This window comes from Acinonyx jubatus, chromosome A1, assembly GCF_027475565.1.
Source record: "Acinonyx jubatus isolate Ajub_Pintada_27869175 chromosome A1, VMU_Ajub_asm_v1.0, whole genome shotgun sequence".
NCBI classification, from domain to species: Eukaryota; Metazoa; Chordata; class Mammalia; order Carnivora; family Felidae; genus Acinonyx; species Acinonyx jubatus.
Window position 1 is genome coordinate 6,833,613 of NC_069380.1, and position 23,071 is coordinate 6,856,683.

The 23,071-nt window shown below is 41.6% G+C and overlaps 1 long non-coding RNA gene across 3 annotated transcripts; it reads right to left on the reverse strand.

The window, feature by feature from the left end:
• Positions 1 to 1,898: 1,898 nt before the first annotated feature.
• LOC106985561 (uncharacterized) lies at positions 1,899 to 22,939 on the reverse strand. Of its 3 annotated transcripts, none has more exons than XR_008293690.1 (4): positions 22,713 to 22,939; positions 7,867 to 8,125; positions 6,644 to 7,776; positions 1,899 to 5,932 (listed from the first exon to the last, which is right to left on the reverse strand). It is a non-coding gene; the product is annotated as an uncharacterized LOC106985561 (long non-coding RNA). The 3 variants fall into 3 exon arrangements; XR_008293670.1 differs by having other exon boundaries at positions 22,709 to 22,939; XR_008293668.1 differs by lacking the exon at positions 22,713 to 22,939 and having other exon boundaries at positions 7,867 to 10,554.
• Positions 22,940 to 23,071: the final 132 nt, after the last annotated feature.

A 23,071-nucleotide genomic window follows, 5' to 3' on the forward strand; every position in this document is an offset into this window, starting at 1 on the left:
AGGTATTACACCTGGCTTACTGTGTACGGAAGGAAAGGTAGTCTGAAGAATGACCCATCTGATACCTGGGCCGTGGTTAACAGGTTCCCCAGATTGTTCAGGGAGTTGGAAAAAATAAATTGCCTGTTTGGTGAGATGGCTGGGGCAGAGGTTTGTGGATGGATTTTCGGAATGTGCGTGGAGTATAGAGATAAGTATATCCCATGTAAATGCGCACCGCAGCATCTGCTGTGAAAAGAGTCTCTCAATAATTGTATTAGTCATCTCAGGCTGCTGTAATAAAATTCCAGACTGGGGGGCTTAAACAATAGACATTTTACTTTTTCACAGTTGTGAAAGCTGAAAGTCCAAGATCAAGTTGCCATCAGGGTTGGTTTCTGGTGAGACTTCTCTTCCTGTAGAAGGCTGCCTTTTTTCATGTCCTCACATGTTTTTTTCTTCAGTGCGTGCAAGTAGAAAGAGCTCTCTGCTGTCTCTTCCTCTTCTGGTTATTCCATCATTCCATTTATTTGTTTCTTCGTTTATTTCTGTATTTCTTTATAACCTTTCCCCCAGCTTTATTATGATATAATTGACATAGAATCTTCCTCTTTTAGAAGGAGAACAGCCCTGAGGCCACTCTTATGGCCTCACGTAACCTTATTTCCTCCTCATGGCTATCTCTCTAAATACAGAAACACTGAGGGCTAGGGTTTCAGCATATAAAAAAAACTATAAGACAATTGGAGAAATGTGATCAGTAACTGAATACTGATGGTATTAAGGGATTGTTGCTAATTTTTTTAAGTGTCCTAATGGTATTTGGGTTACGTCCTTTAAAGACGCACACTGAAATATTTATAGATGAAATGAGCTAATGATTGGATTTTCTTCACAACAGTCTAGAAGAGTAGGAAGTGGGTGCTGACATTGATGAAACAAGATTAGCCATGAGCTGGTAATTATTGATGCTGGGTCAATAGTATATGATGGTTCACTATACTGCACTATTTTATGTATGTTTGAAGCTTTCTATAATAAAATTTTTTTATCTTTAAGAGTCAGTGTAAAAATATGAAGCATTGAGGCTGAGGTGGGGTTCAAAGGAAAATCATCCTGGGATGGGGGTGAGGATGTTGGAACAGATGGGACAGGATGATTGCTACCTCACACTTTTGCTCAAGGTAAGATAGGAGATTCTGACTTTTCCCACTGGGAGGTGGAATGTCGATTGTTTATTTTTTAAAAGTGAGATATAGTTGACATGACATTAGCCTCAGGTTTACAATTTAAAGATTTGCCATAAGAAATCTAGTTAATGTCTATCACCACACATAGTTACAATTTTTTTTCTTGTGATGGGAACTTTTAAGATTTACTTTCTTAAGAACTTTCAAATACATGATTTAAGATTTACTCTCTTGGGAACTTTCAAATACAGTATTGTTGACTGTCGTCACCATACTGTGCATTACATCCCCAGGACTTATCTACTTTATAATTGGAAGTGTGTATCTTTTGACCTCCTACACCCGTTTCTCCCACCCCCTGCCCCCTACCTCTGGCAACCACCAATCCGTTCTTTGTCACAGTGAGTTTGTTTTTGTTTTTGTTTTTTTAGATTCTACATGTAAGTGAGGTCATGTACCATTTGTCTTTCTATGTCTGGCTTATTTCACTTAATGCCCTCAAGATCCATCCATGTTGTCACAGATGACAGGATTTTCTTCTTTTTTTTCTGAATTCTATATAATATGTTTTCTTTATCCATTCATCCACTGATGGGCAGTTAGGCTGCTTTATGTCTTGGTTATTATAAATAATGCCACATTGAACATGGGGTGCACATATTTTTCGAGTTAGGGTTTCATTTCCTTCAAATAAATACTCAGAAGTGAAATTGATGCATCATATGCTATTTCTTTTCTTTTCTTTTCTTTTTTCTTTTCTTTTCGAGGAAACTCCATACCGTTTTCCACAGTGGCTGCACCAATTTATACTCCCACCAACAGTGCACGAGGGTTACCTTTTCTCCACATTCTTGCCAATACTTGTTATTTCTTGTCTTTTCGATACTAGCTATTCTGACTGGTGTAAGGTGATATTTCATTTTGGGTTTGATTGCATTTATCTGATGACGAGTGATGCTGAGCACTTTTCATGTACTTGTTTATCTGATTATTTCCTTATGATCAGATTTATCAAAATGGTGATGTGAGTTGCCTCCAGATTAAAGTGGGAACAAGAATCTTAAAAAGAAAGACCTTTCCCCAGTCTTTCCCCAACCTCTTGATCGAAGATGTAGCAAAATGGCATGCAGAAACGAAAGCAATCCTGATTACCCAGAGCTTCTCAAACTTTATGTTAGACATCACCTGGGGACTTTGTCAAACTGTAGACTCTGATTCAGTATGTCTGGGCCAGGGCCAAGATTCCAAATTCTAACAACATCCCAATGATGTTGTCTTTGGACCCCACTTGGAGTACAGGCGATGGCTCTGTGGTTCACAAAGCTGTTATCGTTTAGAATTACCTGGGAGCTTCTACAAAATACTAATGGCTAAGTCCTTTTAAGAAATACTAATGGCTAAGAAGGTTAGAGATTGTGATTCAATTTAACTGGGGCTTGGGTATTATTTTTTTAAAGTCTCCCATATAATCCTAATGATTCCTTAGAGGAATATTTTTAGGACCCAGCAACATAGTCTATTCTTCCCATTTACTAATGATGCATTTTGAATCAACCATTCATTCAATCATCCTTTCATTTATTCAATTTCCAACTCTAATGATTGAATGCTCTATTTTAGAGAAATTACGTCTATGCATTCCTCCTTTTTCGAATAGTTTTTAGCATCTTCTAGAAATATCTACATTCTTTCTACTGGATTTTCACTGGGTTACTGCATAATGAAATTAAACTCTGAATAGCATCCTTCCCACAAATTTCACACTAAGCTGCTGCTTTTGGAACTAGACAATGGCACAGGAGAACAATATTAAACAGTCTAGAAAGGAAGAAGAAACACCTATTTTCAGTTGATATTTCATTGGAGGTGACGTGCTAGTCGGATGGTATTTAAAATTATCCGGAATAAAAAAAGAATGAGTAGTTTTATGAACATTTCCTTTGTTCAATCTTAAGCACTTCCTCAAGGAATTATGCAGAATGAGCTTTCTAGGTGACTTCAGCTCTGGGGCAGAGATGCAGACCTCGGCGTTTATCGAATGCTTTCAGAAAGCAAGGTAGAAAGGTGAAGTTTTACTCTTGCTGTGGAATGTCCTTATGGATGTCTCCCTAGGCACACGTGCAAAAGTCATGATGGTATACACACAGGCGGAACTGCTGGGTTTCAGGGTATGTGAATGTTCCACTACCAAGATATTACCAAATTGTGTAGTATTTATGAAAGTGCTCGTGTATATTTATCATCCCACCAGCAGTATGGTAGAGCTCCTATTCATCTCTGAGACTTGTGATTATGAATTCTTAATTTTAGCCACTTTAGTAGGTTTTGTGTGTTATCTTGTTATAGTCTTTTTTTAAGTTTATTTTGAGAGACAGAGTGTGTGTGCACAAGTGAGGGAGGAGCAGAGAGAGAATCCCAAGCAGGGTCCATGCTGTCAGCACACAGCCCAATGCGGGGCTCGAACTCAGGAACCCCAAACCCTGTGAGATCATGACTTGAGTCATAATCAATAGTCAGACACCTAGGGCGCCTGGGTGGCTCAGTCAGTTAACCGTCCCACTCTTGATTTCGGCTCAGGTCATGATCTCGCGGTTCAAGGGATCAAGCCCCACATCAGGCTCTGAGCTGACAGTGTAGAACCTGCTTGAGATTCTCTCTCTCCCTTTCTCTCTGCCCCTCCCCCCACTGTCTCTCTTAAAGAAGTTGAGCAATTTTTCATGTTTATTCTCCTTTTGTGTTTCGTCTTCCTGTGAAACACCTGTTTGGATGGTTTTTCCATCGGTTGTTTGTCTTTTTTTGTTTGTTTCAGAGTATTAATCTGAATACTATCTTCTTTGCCAGCGACAGGTGTTGCAGATATCTTCTCCCAGTTTGTAGACTGTTTTTGCACTTCCTTGTTGGCATCGCTTGATGAACAGAAGTTCTTAACTATAATATAGGCAGATGTAGGGGCACCTGGGTGGCTCAGTCGGTTAAGCCTCCGACTTCAGCCCAGGTCATGATCCCATCCTTTGTGGGTTTGAGCCCTGCATCAGGCTCTGTGCTGACGGCACAGAGCCTGGAGACTGCTTCAGATTCTGTGTCTCCCTCTCTCTCTGCCCCTCCTCCACTCACATTCTGTCTCTCTTTCCCGAGAAAATAAACAAACGTTAAAAATTTATAACATAGGCAGATACATCAATCTTTCTGATTTGAGCTTTTTGTGTCTTAAGCACTTTTTCTGTACACAAAGATAAGATAGTCTTCTATTTCTAAATGTTTAAAGGTCTTACCTTTATACATTTACATGTTTAATTATTCTGGAATTAAGTATCAAAAGGCCACCTTTTTTTTTAAATGTTTATTTATTTTTGAGAGAGAGAGAAAGACAGAGAGACAGAGAGACAGAGTATGAGTGGGGGAGAAGCAGAGAGAGAGAGGGAGACACAGAATCCGAAGCAGGCTCCGGGCTCTGAGCTGTCAGCACAGAGCCTGACGCGGGGCTCAAACTCACAAACCATTAGTTCGTGACCTGAGCCAAAGTCAGACACTTAACCAACTGAGCCACCTAGACATCCCATCAAAAACCCACTCTTCAGGGCTGATTCACATGTGGAAAAGGTATCCGTAAATTCCTCCCAGGAAAAGTTGCCTGGTGTCTGCTCTATGGCTGATGAGATCCTCCCCTTATACATATTTTGAGCTTGTTGCTTGCAGGCCAGGAACAGTCTACCATGGGGACCCTTACAGTCATAGTTACTTCAGGGTGACCTGGTAGAGTAGATTAATTTCTCAGTTCTCGATCCCAACAGATCTGATAAAGGAAGTAAAATACTTCTGAACATGAAAGGCAATTATAAGGCTACGGGCTGAACAAAATCCCCCCAAAAAGCAGAGTTTTAGACCTCCATATGATGTGACTGCATTTTTGATAACCATTCAAAGGATCTTCTATGAAAACAACTCTAGTTACTCCTATACAAATAAGTCAAAGGACACACACAAAAACAATTAATGATACTGAATTTAAAAACAACAATCACCACCACCACCACAGGCCAACCCTGCTATCAAATCCACATCTTAATGGCAGGAACTTGACCAAAAGAGGGAAGCAGGAAGCCAACACTGATACATGACTCTACTCCCAACACGACTAAGCACTTCAGAGACGGCAATAAGGAAAAAAGTAAAGCACTTTGCATTCTGAGCTAAATTAAAAATAACAGGACCACCCTAACTGGCTTGGGTCTCCAAGCTCTTAAAATAGTGAACATCCCATAAACCTGGTTTCCAAACAAGAGCAATTCCGCTCCTGATCTTGTTATGTTGGCATCTGAGACTATGACTTGGTCTTTGGGACTATAACGTCACGTGAGGAAGTTGTCTGTTGCCAGCATTAACACACGGATATAAACTTGGAAACCTTGATAACTTCACGGTTTCTTGAATCAAATGCTTACCAGGTTCTCTACTGGGGGAGCAGATCTTTCTGAAATCTGACTTCCTTCTTGTCTTTGCAAATCCTTTCCCTTTGAAAGCCTTCTGTTTCGGAGTCCGCCTTTAGCCTGTGCAGTTGGGTGCTTCATCTGCCTATCGGTCATCTTTCTCGCTTGGCACGTTGAGCCTTCAATGTGATGACGTCTTCTTTGTTCGCAGCTCGCCCACACACCTCATGTTTTGACTGGGAGTATTTTCATTGGCATTTTACACAGATTCCTCCTGGATACTGTCCACAGGCTAGCTCTCGGTTTCCTTCCAAAGCAGCAATTCACAGCTCCGTCCTCTCAGAAACATGTAAGAGGAAACAAAAGGACACTTGTAATGCCACCTCTTTGGTTTGTTGTGGCTCAGCCTAAGCAAAACCTAGCAGTTGGAGGTAAGCCAGTCGTTAGATGAGTGACTTCTTGGGGCGCCTGGGTGGCTCAATCGGTTGGGCGTCCGACTTCAGCTCAGGTCATGATCTCACGGTTTGTGGGTTCCAGCCCCGCGTCGGGCTCCGTGCTGACAGCTCAGAGCCTGGGGCCTGCTTTGGATTCTGTCTCTCTCTCTCTCTCTCTCTCTCTCTGCCCCTCCCCTGCTCTCTCTCTCTCTCTAAAAAAAAATAAACATTAAAAAATTAAGTTAATGACTTCTTTTAGCAATTTTTATCACAAGCCTTCCTTATCAGGAGAAAAAAACCCCCAGTATTCTCAACTTTATAAACACCTGTAATAACAAAAGATCTTGGGCCTATAGGAGTCAACAGTTTTCTCCCATCTGCTCTTTACTTTGGACAGAGTTTACATGTCTTCTTGGGGTGACTGTGGCCAAAGTGGAATATCTGTGGCTCCCTTGGGACAGATCTTCACATTCTTACCCCTAGAATCCTAGAATAGAGGGTTGATGCAAAGGCCCTGAGGTAGACACATTTTTTTTTTAATGTGAAGAGATGGAAACCATCAGAGGCATCATAAAATGAGTTGACTTTTAGGTCAAGCCAGGAAGATGCTCACCTTCTGTAACTTTCAGTGCATGTGGAGAACAGTCCTGGGTTCGGATAACACAACTTCACATCCTCCTGTGAGGCTCCCAACACTAAATCTGAGCTCTGAAGACACAGGGAATGTTCCTTGACAATGGACAGATGCCAAGCAAGCACCTATATCCCATTTCTACCTCCCTCCCGTTTCCATCTTCTAATCGTTGCGGCCAGAAGTGAAGTGGAGAAGCCAGGACACCAGCGGTGGAGAGGAATGTCTCAGGAGTCTCTACCGGACTCGAGCAGACATACGCTTCTGACACCTCACATGTCTCAGAGGATGTGAGACAGTCGGTGGTGGTTAGTGAACCCAAGTTCACATTCACATAAAATCCGAGCATACAGCAGCACGGGCTTGGCGCAGGCGTGAGCACCTTCGTCTCAGCCACCCTCCCGAGGGCCGTGTTGATCCGGATCTTGCGTATCTGAGAAATGTCAAGATGCTGGCGAGAAATGAATGGCCTGTCTGGTGCTTTCTCGCCAAATGCTGAAGGCAGGGGAAGCATAAGTTGTTTGCAAGATGTCAAGCAGAGGTCTTCAAACAGTGCAGGTAAAAGGAAGAGAGGAGTCTTTTCCGGTTTTCTGTCACGGTCACACACAAACCTGCCGACCTAAGGCCCATGCTCAGTGCTCGACTCCAGAGTCCAACTCTCTGAAAAGGTCCGCCAAACATCCTGCTACCAGGTTTTCCTGGCCTTACTTATTCTGTGAGAACTGAAAGCACCCGGAGTGGATGAAAAGCCTCTTGTCAGTCTGCATCACCGAGGAGCCCAGGCACCTTGGACAGAAGGTGCGTACGTTATGGAATAGGGTTCCTCAGAGTAGACCCCACAGAAGGGGCAGGCCAATGATTTCCAGGGCTCAGCCACAAATCTCCTCAGGCATCCAACTCTCAAGACTCCCAGGTAAGTCGGAAGGGATCTGGACCGGATGCTGCCCTTTTGTTGGAATCAGGAATACCTACCACACCCGTGTCACCCATTCTCTCCACAGGACAGACGTCTCTGAAAACAGCAGAGTAGACAACTCCAAACCTTCATCCCTTCATAAAGGCAGTGAACAAGCTGGCAAGAATTGTCACGATGACGTTTTTCAGAACTCTAGAATCTAAGAAAAGAAACTTTCAGCAACCAGAATAAAGCTCCCTGGAAAAAAAAAAAGCCAGCTGAATTTTGGTAAGAGAGCATTTCGACTTACCTTGTTACCATCTCCAACGCAGCTACAGACTTGAAGACAGAAGTCCATTTTCCTGGTGCAGGTTACTGGTACCGGAGGGACCAGAACCAATCTTATCTTACCTCAAAGAACCGTGGATCCACGTTTTGGCCTAAGTAGCTCCCTGAAGCTCCCCGTAAGCTCCTTGAAGGATCTGCTCAAGGACTTGCCTTTGTTTCACACGCCTCAGCTCCAAGGCAGTTTCCTGGGTGACATCTGCAAATGTATAAGCGGCTGCCATCTGTGGCAAAGGGTAACAATTAGGGCAAGCGACAGAAAAGCCAAAATGCTGGGAAGAAAGAGGCTGGAGAAGGGCGTATTTCAGGGAATAAGGGCTTTGAGAGGCTCCCATTTAATCCAGAGAACTAGAAGACTCCATGCATGCCTGGGCTGGATAGATGCTCAGAAAAGACCCGAGAAGATTCAAAGATCTTCTCATTGGCTGACCTTCAAGCTCCATGCAAGCAGGAAGTAAATGGCCCGGCCAAGTATCGAGGAGTGCCACAACGCAGAGCCCACCTGAAAAGACTGGAGAGAGTTTTTAGGGGGCTTTTTTTTTTCTTTTTTTTTTTTTACTCCAGGGATTAAAAGAACTCTCTGCCTGACCACTAGCTGACTAGTAAACTAATGGAACAGAAACTTAAGTGACCACACATGACAAAGAATAGACTTTGAAAATTAGTTCAGAAAAGTCATTTAAAAAACAAGCAACAACAGCTACAACAAACAGCAACAACACGTCATGGAGAGAGAGGGAAAAAGTGATTTCCAAAGTTGCCACATGAGAATATTCAAAATATTAAGTTTTCAATGAAAAGATTACAAAGTCACACGTGAAAGAAAGAACCATTCATAGGAAGAAAAAAGTTAATAGTTCTTGAGGAAGCCCAAATATCAGACTTAACAGACAAAACTTTACTTTTTTTAATATTTGTTTTTGAGAGAGACAGAATGCGAGTGGGGGAGGGGCAGAGAGAGAGGGAGACACAGATTCGGAAGCAGGCTCCAGGCTCTGAGCCATCAGCACAGAACCCAATGTGGGCCTCGAACTCATGAACCTGTGAGATCATGACCTGAGCCAAAGTCGGATGCTTAGACTGAGCCTCCCAGGCACCCCGAGAGCCACTCTTTAGAAAACATCTATATACTCATTGCCCAGTTTTAATATTAACATCTTGCCATCTCTGTTGCATCTATTTGTTTTTTACTGAAGTGTTTGAAAGTAAACGGGGTGTAACATCTGTCAACGTTTTGGTTATGTCCCACTTTGTCTTGGCTAAAGTTTCTCATGTTTCCTTACTTTCTCAGGGAAATCTCCTGACCTTCTTTTCTCCCTTTCCCTCACATAAAATGTCCAACATTAGTTCCTTATTCATCGTTTAGTCCCATTCTCTCACATTTCTTTCCAATAATACCATGGTAGGCTCACATGTAATTCTTTTCTCAGAATTGCCTCCTTCTTCTGAGAACAATTTCCCGTCATCCTATCCAGATTGTTCTCTCAGGATCTCCAGTTATGACACAACGTCACACACACGTCTCTCCTCCTCCTATCACAGTTGCTGTGTCTAGACCTTGTGGCCCAGAGAGGGTTTTCCCACTGGTCTTGGACCTAGGGCCCAGAGAGTTGAGGTGGCTTCTCTGCAGGTGGCCAACTTGGTCAGCTGCAAAGCTCAGGAGCTATCAGAGGTCAAGTTTCTCTCATGTGTTGAAAGAATGCTTGCAACGAGAGAGAAGAAGGAGGTTGATACTCAGAGAAAGTGGAGCAAACAATCCTTTATTGTTGGGAAACTGACTTTTTTTTCTAACCTCACTTGAATTGGGATTCTGTGGGCACCTGGGGGTCTCAGTGGGTTAAGCATCTGGCTCTTGGTTTCAGCTCAGGTCACGATCTCATGGTTCATGAGTCTGAGCCCCACATCAGGCTCTGCATCGACAGCGTGGAGCCTGCTTGTGATTCTTGCGCTCGCTCTCTCTCTCTCTCTCTCTCTGCCTTTCCCCCACTTGTGAGTGCACTCTCTCTCCCTCTCTCAAAATAAATAAACTTTTTAAATAAGTAAGTAAGTAAGTAAACAAATAAATAAATAAGGATTCTAGCGCCTGTAGCCAAAAGAGCATGTAAGTAAGTGTGGTCTGGCCTAGGGGATATCAATAGGGAGAATTGGGTAAAACCTTTAGTCCACCCCCAAATAAAAGTTATAAAGACCACTCTAAACAATCCATCCAACCTCAAATTCAAAAGACTTGAAGAGAAGCTATAGTTCTGTGTATGTTTTCAAGGCCAAATATTAATACATAAATCTATAAAACTTAAAAAAAAAAAAAGAAAAGAAAAGGCGGCAAGGAGCTCACCAATGTATGTAGGACTTAGGATTTCAGATTGTTACTTTTGTACATTACACGTTCATTTAAAAATCAAACAAAATTTTATTTTGTACCTACTTTTTGTAGAAAGCGCCTCAGAAAGTATAGTGTGTCTGCTATTGAACCGGAAAATTTAGTTTGTGGTTCTGTATTTTATTCTAAACGTGATCAAATACACCTCCACACACACACAAGAGACAGGAAGGTGTATACATTTTATGACTTGTTAAACATACCAACAAACAATAAAAAACAACTGACAAGCTAGAACAACATTATTAAACTGAAAAATTCAGTTAATAATTCTTCTCAAAAATCTATGTAGCCACAGAAATTTGTGAGTCTTTTTCCTAGACCATACACTACCAAGCCAACATGATTACTCACTTTTGTATCCTATGGTGAAACGTATACTTCTCAAGGGTACAGATATAATCATATAAATCAACACAAATCAAAACGTGTTGAGCACATGTGCTGATACTGTCTGTCACCTACTCCAGGAAGTCTTTCCTGACCTCCCGGATAAGGATCGTGCCCTTGATGTTCTCATAGTCTCAGCTGGTCCTTCGTGGCACATATAAAAATAATTCTTAAATTATCTCCCAATGACTAGTTCAGTATTGTCTCCCTGGAAAATACATAATTTCCCAAAAGACACGGGCTTTGTTCCCCTCTTCAGGAATGGGCTCCAGTATCAAGCAGGCACATAATGAAATGCTTAGTAAAAGATTAATGAATAGGGGCGCCTGGGTGGCCCCGTCGGTTGAGCATCGGACTTCGGCTCAGATTATGATCTCACGGTTCGTGGGTTCAAGCCCAGCGTTGGGCTCTGTGCCGACAGCTCGGAGCCTGCAGCCTGCTTCCGATTCTGTGTCTCCCTCTCTCTCTGCCCCTCCCCTGCTCATGTTCTCTCTCTATCTCTCTCTCTCTCGCTCTCTTTCTCTTAAAAATAAAAATTTTTTAAATTAAAAAAAGATCAATGAATAAATATGTCACACCACAGAGAATTTTATAAAGGAAGGACTCCGTAATTTCTGTCGGTTGTCTTATTTCTGGCTTGTGCAGAGAATGAGAACGGAGAAAGGAGCGCGTACTACTGAGGGTGAGCGAATGTGAGCCCCTGGCATTTGCGGGCTTGTTTCCCTCCCAGCGTCCTGTCAACTGTCAAGTGCAGCAAGGTGTGCTTTGTACTACATACAATCATAGGAGTTTCTCAGTTCGGTGTCCTGTGTTTCAAAATCTTTTTAACTACATGGTGATGGATGCTAACTAGACTTATTGGGGTGATCGTTTCACAACATGTACAAATACTGAATCATTATGTTGTCCACCTGAAACTACATAATATTCTAAGTCAATTTATGTCAATAACATAACATTTCTTTCTTTCCTTCCTCCTTCCTTCCTTCCTTCCTTCCTTCCTTCCTTCCTTCCTTCCTTCCTTCCTTCCTTCTTTTCAGAGAGGGAGCAAGTGGGCCAGAAGAAGAGAGAGAGAATCTTCAGCAGGCTCCACACTCACCCTGGGATCATGATCTGAGCTGAAATCGAGTCAGATGCTCAACCTACTGAGCCACCCAGGTGTCCCTGATCACTCTATTTTATTTTTAACATTTATTCATTTTTGAGAAACAGAGACAGACAGAACGTGAGTGGGGGAGAGGCAGAGAGAGAGGGAGACACAGAATCCGCAGCAGGCTCCAGGCTCCAAGCTGTCAGCACAGAGCCCGATGTGGGGCTCAGACCCACGGAGTGCAAGATCATGACCTGAGCCGAAGTCGGAAGCTTACCCGACTGAGCCACCCTGGCGCCCCCCTGATCACTCTATTTGAAACTGTGATATCTCATTTCCTCTTTCCTGCTTGATTTTTTTTTCTCTATGGCACTTGTCTCCATCTGTCAGAATATACACATTGTAACACAATAGTGTAAATAGTGTACCGTTTACTGTCTTTCCCCCACTAGAATGTAAACTTCGAGAGGATAGGGATTTTTGTCTGTTTTAATCCCCTGTATCTCTAGCATTCTGCCATGTAGTAGGTGCCCAATGAATGTATGCTCCATGAATGACTGAATGAACGAATGCCCTGAGCACTGCTTGAGGAAACCCGTCAACTGGGCAGCAGACTAAGTTGGATTAATTGTCAATCTCAAATGGATCCTAAATATCAAATCATTCGTTACAAAAGATGCTGCTATTGTGAATGATCATTTTCTTCAAACTCCATTCATGTTATTAAAATTACCCCTATTAACACTGATTCAGTGGGGTCAGCTTGCTGCTCCCTTTTCCCCCGTATTTTCCATCTCGGTTTCCAAATATTTTTGAGCCTTTACTATACGGTATGCTAAGCACTGGATACAAAGTGATAGGCCTACAGTGACAAAGTCCTTACCTTTATGAAGCTTACAGTTTTCTGAAATTCACCATGTGAAAGTCACCAGACCACTACCTCTCCCCAGTTTCAAGTATCTTCTCTCAGATCAACTAAAATTAAGTAGAATTCTAGCAAATTATTTCAATTCAATCGTCCAATTTCATGCACATAAACCAGCTTTCAAAGACCACCGAAACCTAGCTTGAAGCACCACAGATACCTAAAAACTAGTCTGAATAGATAGCACTGGGATCGCGTCTATACAATATGAAAGCTGAGTGCAAATTAGCAACATGAAACTGCTATCTGACGAAGGTTCTTCATGTAATTTTACGCTTCAGCTTATATAAGTCCCAGCGCTAAAACCTTTAAAAGCATTTGTATCAATTATTTTGCAGAAATATTTTGATGTCATTGTGGTTCATTATAATGGTTAAAGTTATTGTCAGTTTTCCAAAAAAAAAAAAAAAAAGAGTTTATTTCAATAATTCCGGGCATATATGAAACTGTAGCCAGAGTAATTTTTCTAATGGCTAAAAAGGTTTTAGTCTTTTGTCAGCAAGGACTGTAGTTAAAATATTTCAACCGCAGAATCTTCTTATCCCGTCGGAGTACAGCCAAGTACCTGCAGAATAGTTCGGAGGTAGAAACAGGACACTGCCAGTCAGCAGAAAATTTTGAATCTATCATAGGACAAAGGCCTAATTGCTCCCCTATTTCATTTGACAACCAGAATGGCTGTTTTGAGAACACTTTTGTGGGTTTCTTTTTAAAGTGTTTCCAAGTTTAATTTTAACAGGCACAACAGAGTGCCAGTCCCCTATCTGATTGTCCCACAAAATTTGACCTGCTTGACTTAATCAGCAGTTGCACTGGAAATCTAAGGACATGACAGGGTAACAGCAAAGCAAAATCAGTTTAGTTACAGGATAAATTAACAATTGCAGACCGTCAGCTCAAGGCAAGTCAGCAAAATTGTACCAAAGCTTGTTCAGAATCCACAGGGCAAAATGGAAAATAATCCCACGTGCCCATGTTTCTGAGTTACTTTGCAAGGGCAAGATTACCGTGGGAACATGCATATTTTGACGGGGAACTCACCCTAATAGTGTAACAGTCAAAGTTTGCGACAAATAGGGATTACTTCCAGAATTTGCAGGGACATCTCTGGCTCTCCTCTGGGGATCAGAGCACATGTAGCAGTAGCAAAAGTAGGGGACTAGGACAGTGTTCGTAAGCTTTTTGATCCCAGGACCCCTTTACCTCTTAAAAATCACTGAGCTGTCATTTATGTGGATTTTCATCTATCAATATTTATCAGACATTAAAATGAAGAATTTCTAGAAATATTCATTAACTTATATAAAAATAAAAATAATAATAGAAACCTCATACACGGTCACATAAATATTTTTATGACAAGTGACTGTGTTTTCCAAAATAAATTCTTTTTCACTGCATTTCTTTTTTGCTGCACCGTTTGGTGAGAAGTGTGGCACTGTCTTACCTTTTTGTGACATCGTAAGGTCTAGCTCGGCCGAAAACAACTGGACACTCATCTGCCTCTGCATTGGATCTATTGCCATATGCATTTGGTTGAAGTATATGAAGAAAACCGTCTCACACAGGTATGCTAGAAAAGGGAGCAGTATTTTAATAACTTTTTCAGGTAATTGTGGCTAATCTTATTTGATATCACACCAACACTCCACAGTGACAGATTTTTTTTTAAAAGAGTAGTTGCAACGTGAAATCTAAATCGTATCAGTGACATTTTCATACTGGTACGTTAAATTCTATTGGCCCACGTAGGAGTGCCTGGGTGGCTCAGTTGGTTGAGCTTCCGACTTCGGCTCAGGTCATGATCTAGCAGTTCATGAGTTCGAGCCCTGCGTTGGGCTCTGTGCTGACAGCTCAGAGCCTGGAGCCTGCTTCGGATTCTGTGCCTCCCTCTCTCTCTGCCCCTCCCCTGCTCATGCTCGCGCGCTCTCTCTCTCTCTCTCTCTCTCTCTCAGAAATAAACATTAAAAAAAAGTTTTTTAATTCCATTGGCCTATCTTACACTTCAAATGATCTTTTCCCATTTCTTACTTTGTAACATTACGTACTGATCATTTGAAAATATGGTTCACTCAGTTATGCAGATAATCGAAATGTGGAAACATTTAACTATATAAAACAAACTGAGTTTGTTCATATCACCAATGATCTTAACAGAAAAGTATCTCAGTTGTAGGAAGCTGTCAGGCTCACGGTGGTGGATACAAGTTTTCCAAACTGTAACTTTTACTTAAAAGCTCAAATTTTCTCCGTTGTTTCCCTTGAAGTAGCAGTAGTCTGGTTTAGCCCATCAGAAGATGTCAGCCAAATACTCAACTCTGAATAACCCTAGTTTGTCTGTTCTTTCAAGTAAAAATAGTATTCAATGGGAAAGGTGGTGTTAGTTCAGCTTGCAACTCAAACAGAACAGGTGCTTTTCCTCCAGACAATCATTGTACTGATTATATAGCACAAATGTCTTATCCACAGTTCCCATTTTGTCACACAGTTTATTTAAAAGGTGTGTACTCAGATATGGAGATCAAATAAAATTAATGATTTTTACTGCCCTCATCACACCTATTATTGAGTGAACTGGTTTTATTTTTTTATCTTAAGAGTGCATGGTGGCGAAAAGTACAATAATGGCCAGTGCCACTGCCTTGATTCGTGGTAAAGCACTAGGTTGTTTTTCCCATTATAGCTTTTGCATCACCAGAGAAATGGCAATGTAGTAAAAAAGGCAAATAACATCTTAACACTATTCTGAAAATAATTTTGACCTCACACATCCCTTACAAAGGTCCCAGAGACACCCAGGTGTCCAAAGGAGAGCAAGGGAGAGGACATGCTTTGGGCCTCCCAGGTGCCAGTGCTGTACAAAATGGAAAAGATGTTCTACATTCATTATCCCAGGTGGGCTTATAAGTCCGAGATTCTCTTCAACAAGTATCTGTGCTTCCACTTTAAGGACAAAGAAACAGGCTTTAGGAAGTGACAGAACGTAGAATCTAGTCTGTCGGGCTCCAAAACTCATGTTTTTCCTCCACAGTGGAAAAAGATACCTTCTTTCCAGCTTTGATTTAGGGACCCTCGTGCAGACTGCCCACCGTGATAAGCCATGCCCCACACTACCATCTAACCTGTTTCCAAGTCTGGGCAAAGCTTTTCCTCTAGCAGTAAAACTACTTCTCTTATACTAATTACCTAAGCCAGAAGTGAGAAGAATAAGGTATAAGAGGTCTCCCCCCTCCCCCCAATAAGACCCCACCGGACATTAATAATCTTTACTTTTCAGTTAGCCTGGAATTGGCCTCAGACACATCTCAACTCAGGTCCAGGTAGCCATAATCAATCAATCAATCAATCAATCCGAGCTAACAACAGACTTGAAATTTGTCAGCCCTCATTTCTAAATCATTGTGAGGCAAGTATGTGGGAACCGAGCACGAACCTCTTCCTTTGTTACTAAGTTTGCCAGGAAGAGTTGTGCACAGCTCCAAGTGATCGAATCACCTAGGAAAAAAACAAAACAAAACAACTAACATAATCACTAAGAGCGAGGACTGTTGACCCCAACTGATGAGTCTCCTGGAATTTATTACAAGTTCAACGGTCCACTAGATGTTTCCTACCTACTACAAAACTCTGCATCGTATCTTTTCCCACTTTTCCAAATTGTACTTGACTGTCTAAAGGTAACTAGGCTTCCGTAAATCACTGCAACGGCGTCTCCTACTCTCACTGCAACACTCTTCCTGTCTGAACACTTCTGATATTTGACTAGCTTCTTCCTCATGTTGCACTGGCCTTAAAGCCTAAGGTAGTTGAAGGTATTTTGGAAGCTGGAGCAAACACAGGATTTGGGAACAGAAACATCTGGAGACAGACAATGAAGACCTGGGTTAGAGGGCTGAGACGCGATCAGAATGTCCAATCCCATGGTCACAAGCCTGGTAATGCTTCACTGTTCGCAGGTGGAAAAATTCCGGAACGGTGCAATCTTTGCCTCCTTGATTAAAAAATAGATTTTATCTCGTTCGTTTCCACCTCCCCCTTCCCCTCGCTTCTCAGGATCTCAAATGAAAAATTCTTATGGGGAAGAAAATGATTCTTTTACGTGATTATTCTTCACTATACATTTGTCCATTATTCATGGTATTTCAGTTCCCATGACTTCAGGTGTCATTACTGCCATTTCCCTGGAGACAAGAATTCTCATTATGTACTTTCTACCCCAGAATTTCCTAATCAGTTGTCGCTTGAAATTGCTCTGTCAACCTACGAAGACAAAGGGCAAATCAAAAGGAGTCGACCGAGACGCGCATGCACTTCCTAACCACAGCCTCACACAGAACGTGGATCCGGTTTCCTCGTAGCTTGGAAAAATCTTTCCTGCTGGAGTCAAACTGCCAGTGTCTTCTGAAAACCAAAATAAAACAAAACATACACTGAACTTTATTAAAATTCCTTCACAGAAGAAAACATGAAAATGGACATAGCTTTAGCTTATGACTTTAGCTTAATGGCCAAAAATTATGGGTTTTGTTTAGTATTTTTATTCAAGCCTGGTGCACAACTAACTTCCCTCATTTTAATAAGTCACGTTCCTGTTCATTTGTTGACCGTATTTTCTAAAGCTGTCGCATGACCTTCATTTCCCCGAGTTTTGAAAGTTGTTATTCAAAACAACTGTGCTTTTACAAAAGTTAAAATACCTTCGGGCGCCTGGGTGGCTCAGCCAGTTAAGCGTCCAATTCTTGATTTCGTCTCAGGTCTTAGTCTCGAGGTTTGTGAGTTCAAGCCCCAGGCCGGGCTCCGTGCTGGTGGCAGAGACTGCTTGGAATTCTCTCCCTCTCTCTCTGCCCCTCACCTACTTCCATTCTTTCTCTCTCTCTCTCTCTCCCCCCTCTCTCAAGACCAATAAACTTAAAAAAAAAAAAAAGTTAAAATACCCTCTACCTAAAATACCCTTACTACTTGTTCTATGGTCAAAGCGTTACTGTTTCCTCAAGTCCAACCTCCTCCATGAGGCTTCCTTCTTGTCCGGGGGCTCGTCTCTCATCCACCCCCCCCCCCAACGTACACACACAGTGTCATCCACATAATGCCTGCACTGCTCGTGTTCAGTGTCCTCTCCTAGACCACTTAGAATATTGGAACACACTCACCTTTTTCTTCCACCAAACTCTCTGTGGAGTCCTTGAGGGCAAGGGTCACGTTTTATTCATGTTTATAGTCTCATCACTCAGCACAGCACCTGACTTAATCTGGATGCTAATAAATATTGAATGACTTTCGAGTTTTCCTTCTTTCCACATTCAATTACTGCACATTTCTTTTTAAGTTTCAACGCTTTTCTTATTCTTTACATTAATGATCTCAAAGCAGAGACAAATTGACTGTTAGAGACTCAGGAAACCACTTTGTTTTTCAGATGTGTATGACAGAGCTAGTGACACAAACCGATTTTAAAAGCCTGCAGTAGAAATAAATGCCTTACATTCTTTGGAGGAATATGCTAAATAAATAAAATGGGGTTCACTTGGAAAAACCATTTGGCAATTTTTTATGAAGTTAGAGATACACCCACCTTATGGTCAAGCAACATTAAATCTAGGTATTTCCCCCAAAGACATTAAAACATACTCACAAAATGTTGACGACAGTTTTATTCATAGTATCAAAAAATTGCAAACATCCCACTTTCCCTCTAGAAAAGAATGCCTACATAATTTGTAGGATATTCACATGGCGGAATACTACTTAGTAATGAAAAAGGAACTGCACTATTGGTCCAGATGACGTGATGCAATCTTGAAAACACTGAGCTGAACAAAAGAAGATAAGTAAGAGTGCAGATTGTAGGGCGCCATTTACGTGAAATTTCAGAATAGGCAAAACTACTCTATAATTGTAGAAATCAGGGTATCAGATGGTTGTGGTGGGGAGGAGGGTTAGCTGGAAAGGATCATCAGGGAATTTTCCACAGGGATGGCAATGGTCTATACCTTTGTCGTAAATACTGGTTGTAAAGTTATAAAAATTAGTCAAAAACCATCCACGTATACACTTAGATGTGTGCATTTTAGTGTATGTATTTTAAAAAAATCTCTCAGTCTCTCTCTGATGTATGCACACATATATACCTAGGTGTCCATATGTGTATACACACATATACGTACATTATACTGGGGTTCAATTATTTATTATTCAAGATAGTCAAGAACAATATACAAAGTCTAAAATGGTGGGCCACACCAAGAACACATTAATTCTGGAATTGTACTATTATATTTATCTTCTTAATTATGATTTTCTTAGGCTAAAAGTAATATGATTCTGGTTACACTTAGCCTGGACCAACTGATGAGTGACGTAAAAAACTATGCTAAAAAACAACTGCCACCTTCCAATTATATTTTCCTGTGACAAAAATCTTTAAAATCTCTAAAAAAGATTTTTAAAGAGTTACCTAAAATAGAAGCACAGTAATTGCCAATACTTTGGTCACAGCATCTGGATTTGTTCTATAATTTAAACACCTTACTAAATTCCTAACTATGCAGATGCTAATGCTTAGGAAGCAAAAAAGATGAGAAAGAATGAGCCATGGGAAAGGCAAAGGGGAAGAGTGTGCATAAAACCCCTGAGGTTAGAAAGCCCTGGTCCGGGTTAGGGAACCACAGAAGGCTACAAATGAGCTGGGGCAGGGAAACCAAGTGACCCTGAGAAGATAACCCAGAACTGGTTTATACAGGACCTTGTAAACCAAGGTACGGAGTATAGATTTTATTCTAAGAGCAACAGAAAGCCTTTGGAGGACTTTAAGCAAGGTTATGACACAACTGAGTTCACATTTCTAAAAGATCATTCTGGCTGCTATGTAGAAAATGGACAGAGCAGAAGCAAGAGAGAAAAAAGTGACCTTAATGGGGCCATTGCTAGTCTGGGGGAGAGATTCCAGTGGTGGTGGTGGAGATGGGAGGAGGTAGGCCATCCGGAGATATATTTTACAGGTATTACTGGAAAAAAATATGCTGATGGATGGGATATGGGGGGGGGGGAGGAAAACTTAAAAATGAAACTGAGGTTTCTGGCTTATGCCACTTACTGACATGGGAAACACTGCACTGAAAACAGGTTTGGGGGTGGAAAGGTAAGTTTTATTTTGGACACATTAACTTTGAGATGCCAAAATGTATCCAAGAAGAGATGTCAGGCTGAATAGTTTTGAGAAGAGTCTTGAATTTAAAAAAATAAATGTGGTAGTAAGCAGGATAGAGACGAAATTTAAAATTATAGGTATACGTGGATTTCCCCAAGAAGAGGGTGTAGAAAGAGAAGAGAAGGGAACCAGTTCCAAATCCTGAAGAAGACTTTTAGAGGACAGGAAGAAAAAGAAAACCAGCAAAGCAGGTGGTGGATTGGTCAGAAAGGGTAGTGTTTCAAGGAGGGAGTGGCCAAAGCTTCTCAGAGATTAAGAAAACCACGAACATAGACTACCTTTTGGTCTTGGCAACGTGGAAGCAGTCTGAAGAGCATGATTGGGGCAAAAGTCAGATCAAACTGGAAACAGAATGGGATGTAAGGAAGAGATCATAATGATCACGTATTAGGTTAAATCATAGGACACTGCTGAACTCTGACAGTTTCTGATGTACAAAAACAGTAATTTCACATGATTCTTTTCTAAGGAGCTTGATGGAAGAACATAGAAGGGAAGATGAGGTCAAGTAGGGCCCGGAAGGAGAGGGGAAAGACCGAAGCGTGTTTGTACCTTGATAAACGTGAAGCAACTGTCAGCTGAAAAAGGGTGAAGTTTCGAAAGGGACGGAAGATTTGGTTACTGAAGAAAAAAAACATGAAATAATCTTCACAGAGAGTAGGTACGTAAATTAACTGAACTGCAGTGGGGATGTTAGGCACCACTTGAGAGTTGTTGACCATGAATTTGTGGCACAGACTAAAAGCTCAAATGCCTACAGGGGCCAAGACAAGGAACCTGAAGCAGGCTGAGTGGACATGAAACTCAAGAATATATATCCAGTCTCAAGGGGGTGGCCACTGGACTGCTGCCACCAACAGCAGTGCCAATCCTATGTTGTCACATCCTCTGATTTAAGAGGAGCCAGAAATCTTGATTTTTATGTAACATACCTTAATTTAAAAAACACTCTATGAGCCACCGGGGTGGCTCGTCAGTTAGGCATCTGACTTAGGCTCAGGTCACGATCTCCCGGTTCATGAGCTTGAGTCCCACATCGGGTGAGTTCAAGCTCCACTTGTGGCTCCACACTCTCAGTGCGTGGGATTCTCTCTCCCTCCCCCTCTCTGCCCCTCGCTCACCATGCCCTCTTTCTCTCTAAAAAACAAAACAACGGCAACAACAAAAACCACTCTGTGTGTTGAAGAAAACAGGTTGCATTTATCCAAGGTGGTACATTTTTTAGGAGAGTGATACGGAAGACTGATTTGAGTCAGTTGAGATAGAGTGGCTGTAACAATGAACTACTAAAAATGAAGCTAGATAAAGAAGAATATAGAGACCAAAGGAGTGTATAATACAGTGAAGGTAGTGGACCAGTTTTGTACATTGTTGAGTTTCGGGGGGGGAGGGCTTTTTGTTTATTTTAGACAGACAGAGAGGGAGACAGAGCGTGGGCAGGGAGAGAGAATCTTAAGCAGGCTCCACACTGAGTGTGGAGCCCAACATGGGGCTTGATCCCATGACCCTAGGATCATGACCTGAGCCAAAATCAAGAGTCGGATGCTCAACCGAGCCACCAGGTGTCCCAAATTTTGTACAGTGTTGTTAACTGAAGGCCATAGTTTATTCAGACTTCCTTAATTTTTACCTAATATTATTTTTCTGTTAAGATCCCATCCAGGAAACCACAGCACATGTAATTATCACGTCTCCTTATGCCGTGGCAGTTTTTCAGACTACCCTTGTTTTTTACGAGCTTGACAGTTTGAGGAATGCTGGGCAGATGTTTTGTAGAATGTCCCAATAGCAGAATTTGTCTGATCCTTTTCTCATGATTGTATTATTTTTATGATTTTTTTTCTAAAAATAATCTAAGCAACAAAAATCTTAACCTTCCTTAATTTAAATAATGTTATTCCGTTGATTTTGAAATTTGACTTACAAACCCGATGCATCTGGACTTTGTAATTTTTAAAAACTGCATAGGCTTCAAAATTTTGAATTTATACATTCTGTCTGTAGTTTCTTGCCTTGAGCTCACTTGCTCAAGAACTTAAGGAATCAGGAGACAGTCTTTATTGAATCCTTTTTTTTTTTTAATGCTTATTTATTTTTGAGAGAGAGAGAGAGAGAGAGAGAGTGAGCGGGTGAGGGACAGACAGACAGACACACACACAGAATCTGAGAGAGACAGACAAAGTTATCAGTGGGGGAGGAGCAGAGAGAGGGAGACACAGAATCCGAAGCAGGCTCCAGGCTCTGAGCGGTCAGCACAGAGCCCAACGCTGGGCCTGGAACCCACTAACCACAAGATCGTGACCTGAGCCAAGTCGGATGCTTAACCAACTGGGCCACCCAGGCGCCCGCAAAACCCTTTCTTGTACTACTTTCCAGTTCTTTTCCTACTGGACGTAAAAAATTCCAAGTTCGATTTTTACCCCCTTTTATTTCTTGAGTACTTCCAATACATATGCATATATACCTAAGCAACATACGGTAGCGTTACATGTTTTAAGATCGTATGTATATAAATTGTCATGCTATATACATTCTACATCTTCCTCTTCTGGCTTCATATTTCTGGGTTTAGTACTGATTTACTGGCATATAATATTCCCTCATATGAGCATCCCATTCATGTATTTGTTCTCACCAGGGGAGGTTTCTAATCTTTTGCTTCTACTCAGTGCTGTTACGCATTCTTGTCTACATGTCAAAGGTTCTGTAAGATACAAACTTACAAGCAGAATGCCAGGATACAGTATTTGAAAATTTGAGGTTTTAACTTTTTTCTGACAAAGTGCTTCCCAAAATGGATGTAACATTTACGCACCTACCAGCAAGAACGTGGTTATGCCGTGACTCATAGAGGAAAAATAACTTTTGAAAGACACAAACTGGATAATATGCTTTCCTCATTGTAATCTGCCCTCTGTGCTCACGCAATCATTTCTGCAAACAAACATACGACTACTAGGAGCCCCGCAAAAGGCTTAAACTCCGTTAGACCAGCCTCTCCCCGGCGCCCGGAGACGCCAATACACGCCCACTTCCGGCGTAAGCTCAACGTAAAGGCGAACGTCGGCACACGTAGGACGTCGGCGCCCTGTTTGACGTCCTTGAAGGCCCCTTTCCGGGCTGTCTGGAAAGATCCAAGTGTCAGCTTGTGTAGGTCTATTGCCTCTTTTTGACAAAA